Source organism: Nelumbo lutea, chromosome 1, assembly GCF_056320005.1.
Source record: "Nelumbo lutea isolate HS-2025 chromosome 1, American lotus-T2T, whole genome shotgun sequence".
In the NCBI taxonomy this organism is placed as follows: Eukaryota; Viridiplantae; Streptophyta; class Magnoliopsida; order Proteales; family Nelumbonaceae; genus Nelumbo; species Nelumbo lutea.
This window is the reverse complement of record NC_142684.1, coordinates 64,679,250-64,690,637: the sequence shown is the minus strand read 5'-3', so window position 1 is coordinate 64,690,637 and position 11,388 is coordinate 64,679,250. Positions and strand designations below refer to the sequence as shown.

The 11,388-nt window shown below is 51.1% G+C and overlaps 1 long non-coding RNA gene across 1 annotated transcript; it reads right to left on the bottom strand.

Moving 5' to 3' along the window:
• Positions 1 to 215: 215 nt before the first annotated feature.
• LOC148874956 (uncharacterized) lies at positions 216 to 944 on the bottom strand. Its single transcript, XR_016105352.1, has 2 exons — positions 739 to 944; positions 216 to 616 (listed from the first exon to the last, which is right to left on the bottom strand). It is a non-coding gene; the product is annotated as an uncharacterized LOC148874956 (long non-coding RNA).
• Between the last annotated feature and the right edge of the window lie 10,444 nt (positions 945 to 11,388).

The following is an 11,388-nucleotide window of genomic DNA, read 5'->3' as shown; positions in this document are numbered from 1 at the left end:
GTTGCTCTTCTCTTTTCTCATAGCGAAATCTTTCTATATTTTTTGGGTTGTGAGTTTTTTAATATAAATAAATCAAATTTTCTATTGAGCAGAAAAAAGAAAAATTTTATTGTACAATTTTCAGGTTAGACTTCAGGCTTTATATGAGTAGGGGCTAAACTCAGATTGGCCCCAGCTAACATTTTAAACTATTTTGGGTTTAGACCCATTGAAACTTTGATAAAATCTCAACCCTAACCCGCCCAAATTGCACTCCTAATGTGAGGGCTGGGCTCGGGCTCATGCAATGTGTTTTATTAATATAGAGGCAAAGTTCGACCTGAGCCCATCCCGGCCCAGTCTGTAAACAGGTTTGGTCTCTTTGATTCTTTACTCGAAGAATTTCCACAAAAAAAGGCTAATATATAAATACCCCCTTGTACTTTATTTTATGACAAAGACCCCCCGTACTATGACCATGAGGTTACGGACACCTGGTGGTTCTTCCTTGTGTCGATGATGCAGTCGTTCATCAATGGTAGTGGCCTTGGTCAGGCTTTCTTCGCGTTGTCTCCCGTGTGGCTTGCCGAGGGTGAGAGGCTTGCAAGCTCGTCTTGCGAGCGGGCAAGACCAAAGCCTAAAAGTAAAGGAATGCGTACCGCAAAATTAAAAATATTAAAAAAAACATCAAAGTCAGAACGAAATTAAAAAAGTAAAATAGAAAAACGAAAAGAAATTTTGAAAAAAAAAATCTCATACCACTAGTAACGGTTGCACCTGATCGGATCTCCTCGCGGAAACCTGGAGGGGAGGAGAGATGGGTTAGTGGGATCTCCAGAGAAGGTGAATTCTCTGGCGAAAATGAAATTTTTGGAGGTGCAGCTCCCACCCCTTCATTTCCACTCCTCGTCGCCCCAAGGGCTTACTTCCCAAAAATCGCTCTCAGCAATAAAACCTTCGAAACTACAAAGATGGAAACTGGGTTTTGAGAAAAAAACTATCTGGGTTACCGACAACTGAACGATCCCCGTATCAATCGCAACCGACTCATTAACCCTCGTAATATTCAATGTGAATGTCTCAGCACCCATGCCTTCTCTCGCTAAAGTAGGTTGCACATGATTCACAATCTACTCCAACGAACCCAATGGATAGTGATGATGGAAGATTTGGCCTGACCTCGCAGTTATGCGATATGTGGCAAAGGTAACAGCTTGGTACAAAAATACGTCTAAGATGCGAGTATTAAGGAGACACAACCAGCGGTTCGAACTCCCTACTAGGAGCCCGAACTCTTCCTTCGGCCCCAAGCCACAGTAACCCAAACTGGCCTGCCTTGAAGCAGTTTGGGACACACCTCGCCGAACTGGCCTGCCTTGAAGCAGTTCGGGACACACCTCACCGACTGGCCTGCCTTGAAGCAGTTCGGGACATACCTCACCGAATTGGCCTACCTTGTAGCAGTTCGGGACACACATCGCCGAACTGGCTTACCTTGGCAATGCAGGACGTACCTCCGAACTCAAGACTTCGCCTCGCTCACCACTCCACCACATCGCCCTCAGGGCACCAAAACCAAATAAACCGTACTATGCCTGACACCAAGGAAGTTCGTACCCAAGGACGGCGCACCTGACTGACTTGGGATCTAACGCTTGACGGTCGCACTCCAAACGGCCACCTGCCACCGCCTCCTGACACCGCCATCTCCAGTTAGAGAGACGGTTCCGACAAAAGGCAATGACGGTTTTGTCCCAGCAAAAAGAACGACACCCGAATTGACAGATGCAAGGGTAATCATACCCGACCTGACAAGGGCTTCGAAGCGAGTGCGCGAAGTGATTATAAAAGGCCCCCTACCCTCAACAACAAGGTATGTGAACTTTGCGCCATCTGGTCTATGCTTTGCCTTTGAGAGATTACTAACTTGAGCTTTGGAATTATCTCACCGGGTTCCCCCCGGAGTTCCCTCATCTTTCCCGTTTTAGGCTCCCTATCGCTCCAGCTCAGAGGCGAAACCGTTGACAGCTAAGACCGACCGGATTGCGCTCCATCAATTGGCGCCGCCTGTGGGAATGCTTCTAAAAGCCTCCCTCTAAATCTTTCTTACCTACCCTTCTTTCAAAAACTCTAACACCCATGGCCTCCTCCAACAGCGCCGGACGTGGAACAGAAATAGCCACTACCGGAGAGCAACTCCATGTTCCAGCGGTGTGCATTGGGCAGTTCACCATCCCTCTTTCAGTGGATGGGATCCCCAGTTTGAATGTGCCACAAGCAGTGGCGCTCCTAAACCCTCCTTCACTGAACATCCCTCTTTCACTCCCCATTGAAACGAATTTCACGGAACCAACTGCTGCCTCACTGGCAACCCGCCAGAACCAACTGGATGATCTAATGCAATGCATGCGGGCAATGCAGGCCCAAATGCAGCAATTCCAACATCACCAACTCTAGCAACACCAGGTACTGCACCACCTCTCCCAACACCATTATCAACAACAGTTCCCCCAGCTACCCTTAAACCAGTCACTGCTCCCCCCCCGACACCCTGTTTCGAAACCGATCAAGGTCTCCCCTCAAGGTGGACGACCTTACCAAGGAGAAGCTTCCCAACCCCAAAACCACCCTAGCCAGGCCTCATCCCCAGGCCGAAAGCAAAGAAAGATCACCCCCGCCTCGCAGCTCGCGGGTGGGTCAAGAACTTCGCCCACAAAGTCACCTCGGCGCTCCAGGCCTGAGTTCCCACTCACGGAAAACCGGTTCAGCGCCCTAGCAGCAGGCTAGCAGCCTGGGCCCATCGAGCTCGGCAACATGGAGGCCAGCAGTGCCAGCACCAGGCCCACTCAAAGAAGGCACCGACGAAGTCGCCGAACTACTACCCATGTCCTACCCGAGCTCAAAGGCAAAGAAGAGACGAGCTCGGGCGAGGTAAAAACCGTCCCAATTCTCTCAGTTCCTTCCCCCCTTTCAATAGAACTTCTGGCAGTCCCCTTGCCCAGAGACTTCAAACTTCCATCTCTGGACAAGTATGATGGGTCCTTTGACTCCAACGACCACGTCGACGCATTCTAGTCGCAAATGCACCTCGCTAGGGCCAGCGAGTCATGCATGTGCATGGCCTTCACCACCACCTTCAGAGGGGTGGTCCGCACCTGGTACCGGAACCTAGCTTCTGGGTCAATAAGAAGCTGGGCTCAGTTCATGCAGATCTTCACCGCACACTTTGTTACCAGCAAGAGATGCCCCAGAACCGAGGAAAGTATCTTCGGGGTAATCCAAAGAGAGGGAGAACCCATCTGGAGCTACGTCAAGCGATTCAATGAAGCATGCTTGCAGATCCCTTGGTTAGACCCCGCGGTATAGCTCGCCGCGGCCAAAAGAGGGGTGACACACAAAGAATTCAAATGGCACATGGTGGCCAGACAGCCAGCAACCGTAGCCGACTTCCTCAAGCTTGCAGACAAGTTTATGAGAACAGAGGAAGAGATCAACCAGAGAGCCGAAGGCGGGGTTGAAAAAAGAAAAAGAGAAGGCGAGCCCTCCAACCCTGGCGACAGAAGAAGCCAGAACCGTGAGGTGAAGCCAAGCCAGCCATCCCGAGCTCCCTTAGCAGTTCAGACGGATTACACGCCGTTGAACACAAGGCGGATCAAGATCTTGATGACGATCAAGGACGCCCCCTACATAAAGTGGCCACCTCGCCTGAAGAGCAACCCAAACGAAAGGAACAAAAATCTATATTGTAGTTTTCATAAAGATCACGGTCATAGCACTGAGCAATGTAATAATCTCCGCGACGAGATAGAGGGACTCACCCGTTGCGGGTACTTGAGAAATTTTGTACATTATGACAATAATAATAAAGCAGGTCGGCAAGGGGAACACGGGAAGGATGTCCCCGAGTCGAGCAGCAGACCGGCCGAAGCCTTGCATCGACCTCCCCTAGAAGAGAGGCCAGTCCGGGGAACCATCCACGTGATAGTGGGTGGTTTGGTGGTGGTAGGATGCACTTTGGCAGCAGCACGGACGTCAGTTCGCGAAGCAGCCCGAGAGGAGCAGAACCCTCCCAAGAGGCCGAAGACGCGTGAGGTGTTCACTACCCCCACGACGACACGCTCGTCATAAAGCTAAGGATCAACGACTTCGAAGTCCAGCGCGTACTGGTGGACTCAGGCAGTTCGGCGGACATCCTATTCAAATCGGCGTTCGACCAATTACAGTTGCAGAAGAGCGAGTTGAAACCCGCGCACACTCCCCTGGTGGGCTTCAGCGGAGAGGAAGTCAGGCCCCTGGGGAAGATAACAGTACCTGTGGAAGTCGGCACATGGCTGTGCGCGGTAAGACTCAACCACGATTTCCTGGTGGTCGCGACCTCCTCCCCATACAACACCATAATAGGGCGATCAATTACGCATATTCTGCGTGCAGTGGTCTCCACCTATTATCTGGCAATGAAGTTCCCAACGGACTTCGGTGTGGGGGTAGTGCGGGGCGACCAACTTGAGTCCCACAAATGCTATGTTTTCGCCCTAAAGGGAAAAACCAAGGCAGCCGATGACCTCGAATTGGAGCGGCCTGCGAAGCAAGGCGAGGAACGAGCTTCACCCACTGAGGAAACAGTCGCAATCCCGACCTCGGCTACATATCCGATGCGAACACTACAGATCGGTGCTTCCGTCAAGGAGCCTTTGCGAACTGAACTGGTGAGTTTCTTACTTCAAAATTTAGATATTTTTGCATAGTCCGCGGCAAATATGACCGGTATTGACCCCGGCCTTAGCCCTGCAGCGTTGGAGGGCGGTCAACGACGAAGTCAAAAATCTCCTTGCAGCGGACTTCATAAGGGAAGTTCATTACCCGAGCTGGGTAGCCAACTCAGTGCTGGTGAAAAAAGCGAATGGCATGTGGCGCATGTGCATCGACTACACCGACCTGAACCGAGCTTGCCCAAAAGACTGCTTCCCCTTGCCCCGAATTGACCGCCTAGTGGACGCGACCTCGGGACATGAGCTGCTAAGCTTCCTGGACGCGTACTCAGGCTACAACCAAATCAAGATGAACCAGTCCGACGAAGAAAAAACCAGCTTCATTATCGAGTTCGGCCTGTACTGTTACAAGGTTATGCCCTTTGGGCTAAAGAATGCTGGGGCGACCATCCAAAGACTTGTAAATAAGCTTTTTCAGTCCTTAATCGGCACGAAAATAGAATGTTATGTAGACGACATGGTCATCAAAACACAGTTCTCGCAGGAATTAATAAGACTTAGATTCTGTCTTCCAAATTCTGCGTCAGTATAAAATGAGACTAAACCCAAACAAATGTGTCTTCGGTGTCACATCGGGTAAATTTCTAGGGTACATTGTCAACCGGCGCGATATTGAGGCCAACCCGGACAAAATAAAGGCCATCCTTGAGATGAGACCACCTCGGAAAGTAAAAGAAGTTCAAAGGCTAAACGGCCGCATAGCCGCTTCATGTCAAAATTGGCAGACCGCTGCCTGCCTTTCTTTAAGGCAATCAAAGGCAAAGGGTTCGAATGGACCTGAGATTGCCATCTCGCGTTCGACGAGCTAAAAACCTACCTCGCCACTGAGCCAACCTTAGCCAGACCCGAGGAGGGCGAAGTCTTAGAATTGTACCTCTCGGCGAGCGACGAGGTGGTCAGTTCGGTACTAGTAAAGAAGTAGATCGGGTCTAGCGGCCCGTCTATTACGTTAGTAAAATTCTGCAGGGAGCAGAGACGAGATACCCGTAGATAGAAAAGATAGCGTACGCACTGGTGATTTCGGCTCAAAAACTCCGCCTGTACTTCCAAGCTTACACCATCGTCGTCTTAACCGACAAACCACTACGACAAGTCTTGCTAAAACCCGAGGTCTCTGGTCGGCTAACGAAGTGGGCCATTAAACTCAGTAAGTACGGTCTCTAATACAAACCACAGACTGCAATTAAGGCTCAAGTCTTGGCAGATTTTATCGTCGAGTGCACTTTTAGCCTCAAAGCCCAACAGGTTGAGCCCGAGGTCCCCAGTTCGGGCGAACCCGAAGCTCCCAAGCCAATAGAGTCTAAACCCCGTGAAGTGGCAGCCAGTGTGGCATCTCTCCTGGTCAGGCGACACGCGAACTGGGATGAGGAGCCCTGGATCCTTCACGTAGATGGTTCCTCGAACCAGCAATGCAGCGGGGCTGGAATAGTCTTATGCAGCCCGGGTGGCACAAAATTGGAATACTTACTACGCTTTGAGTTCGCGGCATCCAACAATGAGCCATAATACGAAGCACTGATAGCTGGGTTGAACCTAGCGCAAAAGGTAAGAGCAAAGCACTTGGTCATCTGCAGCGATTCCCAGCTTGTGGTCAACCAAGTTACGGGTGAGTACGAAGCACGCGAGCTCTCCATGATCGCATACTTGGCGAAAGTAAAAGAGGCCCTGCTCAACTTCCATTCAACTTCATCAGGCAAATCCCAAGGTCAGAAAACACTGAGGCCGACGCTCTGTCCCGACTAGCCAGCACTAGCCGCAACAACATGAGAACCGTGTACATAGAGGACTTACCTCGGCCTAGTATTCTCGGTGGGGCAGAGGAGGTCGCTTCTGTCCTCGAAGCAGAGTTGAGCTGGATCGACCCACTCGCGAGTTTCTTGCTAGACGGAACCCTCCCTGCAGAACGCAATGCGACCAAGAGGGTGCAGTGCTAGATAGCCAAATACGTCATAATTGACGAACAGTTGTACGGACGGTCCTACACGCTCCCCTACTTGCGTTGCCTGCGACCTGTCGAAGCTGAGTTCGTACTCCGCAACACTCATGAAGGTCTGTGCGGCGGACACTTGGGGGGCAGAGCACTCGCCCAAAAAGCACTTCGACAAGGATACTACTGGCCAACAATGAAGGTAGAAGCTATCGAGCTCGTTAGAAAATGCGACAAGTGTTAGAAGCACACCAATATCCACCATCAGCCTGCTTCCAACCTCAAATACCTCACCAGCCCGTGGCCCTTTGCACAATGGGGCATCGACCTCCTGGGGCCATTCCCGCCAGCAACAGGTGGGAGAAAATTCCTTGTGGTGGTAGTAGATTACTTCACAAAGTGGATAGAAGCCGAACCTCTGGCAACAGTTACGGCCCGAAACATACAAAACTTCTTTTGGAAGAACATAACATGTTGTTTCGGGTTACCTCGGGTACTAATCTCCGAAAACGGCAAGCAGTTCGAGGATATCAAGTTCCAAGAGTGGTGCCAGAACATGGGGATTCCACAGAACTTCACATCAATCGCGCTCCCGCAAACAAATGGTCAGACGAAAGTAATGAATAGAGCCATCCTACTCGGATTGAAAGCACGTCTAGATCAAGCTAAGGGATTGTGGGTCGAAGAGCTACCAAGTGTTTTATGGGCTCACTGAACTACATAAAAAACCGCCACGGTAGAAATCCCCTTCAACCTCACCTACGGCACTGAAGCAGTGATCCCGGCGGAAATCGAAGTACCAACATTGCGACTAGAAACATATGACGATTAGACAAACGGAGATGAGTTACGTACCAACCTTGACCTACTGGATGAGGTAAGGGACCTCGCACACATCCGGACAGCGGCCTACCAGCAACAGGTAGCTCACTACTACAATGCCAGAGTAAAGCAGCGAAGCTTCCGGGTCAGCGACCTGGTCCTTTGTAAGATTATGGTGCCCGAACCCGGCGTGGGTAAACTTGGACTGAACTGGGAAGGGCCCTATAAAGTAAAGAGAGCGCTCGGGGGGGCATACAAGCTCGAAACCTTAGAAGGCAAACAAGTACCCCGAGAATGGAACATTTTAACTTAAGGCGATACTACTTATAAACCGCCAAGCGAAGTGGACGAAATCGCTACAAGGGCCTTAGGGCCATGACGCAGAGCCAACAAGAGGAACATCGGTGCAAGCAAGCAAAGAAAAGTCGGGCATATTATCAGCTCGGCAAAAAATCAGTTCGCTACAAGAGCCTTGGGGCCGAAACAGGTCACGTAAGTACAATAACCCTGACAAGAAATAGTGGCATATTATCAGTTCAACAAAGAATCAGTTCGGGAAAAATATTGTCTATTCCGTTGCAAGAAAAAGGAGAGTACATTGGCCATCAGAAGGCACTTCAAAAAAATTTTTTTTACATGCCCGAATCTACTTCTTCCCCATTAGAAGGCACTTCAACAACACCCAAAGGCCCTGCCTCTCCTTCAGAATCCGGCTCACCATCGACAGCATTGGCCATCTTCTGAGTTATACACAAAGTGGATATAGCACTAATGTCGAGGTCGGGGTATGTGTTCCAGATCATCCACCGGCTCAGCTTGAATCCCCTTCTATAAGAATCCACCATCAGGTCGTCAAAATGCGAAGAGGCAATATAGTCTTCAACGGCCTTCTTCTTGGCGTCTTCAATACCTTGGGAAAAAATCTACGTTTTCTCCCTGATGTCCTCCTGAAGATATTCGACCTGATGCTATAGGTCCAACCTCAAGTCCGCCATGTGCTTGACGACTACCCCCATGGCCTTGGCATCCCGCTAAGACATCGCCTGCCTGGCCATGATGATGCAAGCAACCTCTTCGGCAGCATAAGCGGTCGCCTCAACAGCTCGGGTATTCGCCTTGGCGGCACAGAAAGCCTCTTCGGCAGCATGAGTGGCCGCCTCAGCAGCTCGCGCCTGTCGCGAGCTCCTCTCCACCTAGGCTGCTAAGACGTGAATAGAAGAATTCACCTACCAAAAGAAAAAAGTGAGCGACAACAACAAAAAGGATAGAAAATGAAGAAGGCAGACGAAATCTGACTTACCACCATAGCATGTGTCACGGCACGACAGGCGACCTGATTCAAAGGAGGATCGGTCCACACTGCAATCTCCTCGGGGAAAGTAGCCTCCCTACTCTTCTGAAGAGCATAGTTCGGCATCAACACGCTCCTAAACTCCCCTTGAGCTCCCGAACCCGAGGGCCCAGCCCCCGTATGAGCGGACCCAGAGTGAGAAGGAGCACTGGAGTAGGCGGGAGCACCCGTGTGAGTGGTCTCAGCGTAAGGCGCCCCGACCGCTTCATGCATCGGTGGAGTCACCTCAGGCTCCCTGGGTAGATCCTCCGTCGTGTGGCCTGGAACTTGAGGCTCCTCATCCGGGGGCAGCTCGGTACGAGTTCGCTTGGCGACCTGCTTCCTCCTCTTCATGCCTTAGAACAGGCGCCCCCCACGAGTCCTCTCTACGTCCATCACACCTGCAGAAAAGAGTTCGACATCAGAAAAAATGAAGGAACAAAGCAAACAAGAAACCTCTGAGCTAGAAACCTATCCGAACTCAGAACGACCGCAATAAGCTTGGCCTCCGTTAAGTACTGATGGAACTTTAAACCTTCCCGTGCCCATTGCCGGAGGCCCTTCACCATCTCTTTATCGAGAGTGACACCAGAATCAGGAGCGGCCTCGCCCCACCCGGTTTGAAAATGCCACCCTTGTGCACTTCGCACCCCGAAGTAGTCCCGCTTCCACGCCGGAACCTTATTAGGAAGTTCGAGCAGAAGCTTAAAGCCAGGGCGAGGAGACAGGTAATACGCTCGTCTTCCCCTAGGAAGAGAACCTGCTTGTTTCTTGAGCATTAAGATGGAGGAGAATATCTCTAAGTTTCCGAATAGAGTTCAGATGAAGCTGGCCAATGGTAACACCGAAGTGGTTTATGACTTCGACGAGAAGGGAGTGGAAAGGCAGTCACAACCCCGCAGCGAGCTGCTCTCGAAAAATCACGATCTCATCAGGACCGTGTTCCCAAGGAAAGTTACCCGAAGGAATGAAATATGTATACCCTCTAGGCAGATTGTAAGACATAAGTATAGATTGGAGCCCTTTGAGCGTCATGGTCGAAGGACCAAACCTGTCTAGCATTCGACCTTGGCGAGAGGTAGACGCCAAACTGCCCGAAGTGGCTCGGCCTACGGGTTCATAGTCATCCTCAAGTTCCACCTCAGGATCACTAAGGCAGTCGGGGGATACGGCTCGGTTTGTAGAACCTACATCAATCCTACTTGAAGAGTCGTCTGAGCTATCAAAGCTAGACATCGAGGAAAAGAGGTGGATTCAGGAAGGTACTCACTGGAAGAAAGTTTTGAAGGCTCCAAAGACAGGAACAAGCCAAAAACCTTGAAGGCTAAGTAACCAGCCTAGATGCGAACTGAAAAACCTGGACGCGAGCTGAAAAGTTGGACGCGAGCTCAAGAGGCAAACCGCAGAAGTGATAAATCGACTGGGGTCCCCTACTATTTATAGCTACAGTAACAAAGAACCGACAATGCAGATCAAAGACAATCTGACGGCCTGCATTCGCGCTGGCTGCACGTCCCCTGAGATCGAGACGTGGTTGGTGCACGTCTTTCCGAAAAGTGCAAAATGTCCGCGCACGCCTTTTTGAAACCGACGTCGCGCCGACGCACGCCTTTCTGAAACTAACAACGCGTCACACACGTCTCCCTACAACTGACAAAACTGCCAGTGCACGTCCCCTCAAAACGACAGTGGCGCGCTTTTTTCAAAATTGAAAGACCCGCTGTCACGTCCCAGTGGCGCGATTTTTTGAAATTTAAAATAAACACGTGCTGCCACACCGTCAACATTCATGAGCAGTAGGCACGTCTCCCGCCTTTTCGGACGCTCCAGAAAATCGAAGAACCCTGGCAAAGCACCTCGCGTTGTCAAGATTCGAAGGACGGGACAAATCCACCTACCACCTCGTAGACTCCCCGCGCCAGGGCAAGACCCTTAGCGCGAGGAGTGGGGGGGCAATTGATGAAGGAAGATTTGTCCCGACCTCGCAGTTACGCGACACGTGGCAAAGGTAACAGCTCGGCACAAAAGCACGCCTAAGATGCGAGCACTAAGGGGACACAACCAGCGGTTCGAACTCCCTACTAGGAGCCCAAACTCTCCCTTCGGCCCCAAGCCAAAGTAACCCGAACTGGCCTGCCTTGAAGCAGTTCGGGACACACCTCGTCGAACTAGCCTGCCTTGAAGCAGTTCGGGACACACCTCACCAACTGGCCTGCCTTGAAGCAGTTCGGGACATACCTCACCAAACTGGCCTACCTTGTAGCAGTTCGGGATACACCTCGCCGAACTGGCTTACCTTGACAATACAGGACATACCTCCGAACTCAAGACTTCGCCTTGCTCACCACTCCACCACATTGCCTTCAGGGCACCAAAACCAAATAAATCGTACTATGCCTGACACCAAGGAAGTCCGTACCCAAGGGCGGCGCACCTGACTGACTTGGGATCTGATGCTTGACGGCCGCACTCCAAACGGACACCTGCGACCGCCTCCTGACACCGCCATCTCTAGTTAGAGAGACGGTTCCGACAAAAGGCAGTGACAGTTCTGTCCCAGC